This window comes from Lipotes vexillifer, unplaced genomic scaffold, assembly GCF_000442215.2.
Source record: "Lipotes vexillifer unplaced genomic scaffold, Lipotes_vexillifer_v1.1 scaffold591, whole genome shotgun sequence".
Classification (NCBI taxonomy): Eukaryota; Metazoa; Chordata; class Mammalia; order Artiodactyla; family Lipotidae; genus Lipotes; species Lipotes vexillifer.
In genome coordinates, this window is record NW_006791954.1 from 4,907,841 (window position 1) to 4,908,636 (window position 796).

Below are 796 nucleotides of genomic sequence, written 5' to 3' on the forward strand. Positions count from 1 at the left end.
TTTGAAGACCAATTTCAGCTTCAGGCCTATGGTACAACTTGGGGAAAAGACATACATTAATATTCCTTCCATTCCTAAAATCCTTTTTGTAAGGTTAGCAACATGGCCTTTAAAGCTTCCTCAGGGAAACTGTACTTAAACATATAAAAGTTCCCACTAGGGAGATAATTAAAAGTTGTTAATGTTCTTTTTATCACTTAGCAACCAAGACACATGTTTATTTCCACTCCCCAGAAGCCATGTTAGCTACTAGCTTCAATTCAGGAAATGTGTAGCTTGAGGAAGCTTTTTATGTGAGATGTTTAGTCAGTCTTTTTCTCAACCTCCTTCATCTTCTCATTGTAGGCGATAAATTGAGAGTCTGTTCCAAAAAGTCTGTCCCACCATGTGAGTGTCGAAGCATAGTTTCCAATGAAGTTCACGTGGTGGAAATCGTGATGCTGAGATAGAAAGGAATGAGATTTAAAGGGTTGAGAGGAACGTCATAAGCACTACGGACATCAACAGTTTCTGTAAAATAAACGGTCACCCAGGCCCAAAGAAGAATAACAGGATCACATAAAAGCATGATTCCAGGGTTTCCCTGGTGGCGCAGTGGTTGAGAGTCCGCCTACCGGTGCAGGGGACACGGGTTCGTGCCCCGGTCCGGGAAGATCCCACATGGCGCGGAGTGGCTGGGCCCGTGAGCCATGGCCGCTGAGCCTGCACGTCTGGAGCCTGTGTTCCACAGCGGGAGAGGCCACAACAGTGAGAGGCCTGCATACCGCAAAAAAAAAAAAAAAAAAAAAAAAAAAAA

The 796-nt window shown here is 44.2% G+C and overlaps 1 pseudogene; it reads right to left on the reverse strand.

The window, feature by feature from the left end:
- Positions 1 to 302: 302 nt before the first annotated feature.
- LOC103084170 (methylsterol monooxygenase 1-like) overlaps positions 303 to 796 on the reverse strand; it is a 1,143-nt pseudogene continuing 649 nt past the window's right edge.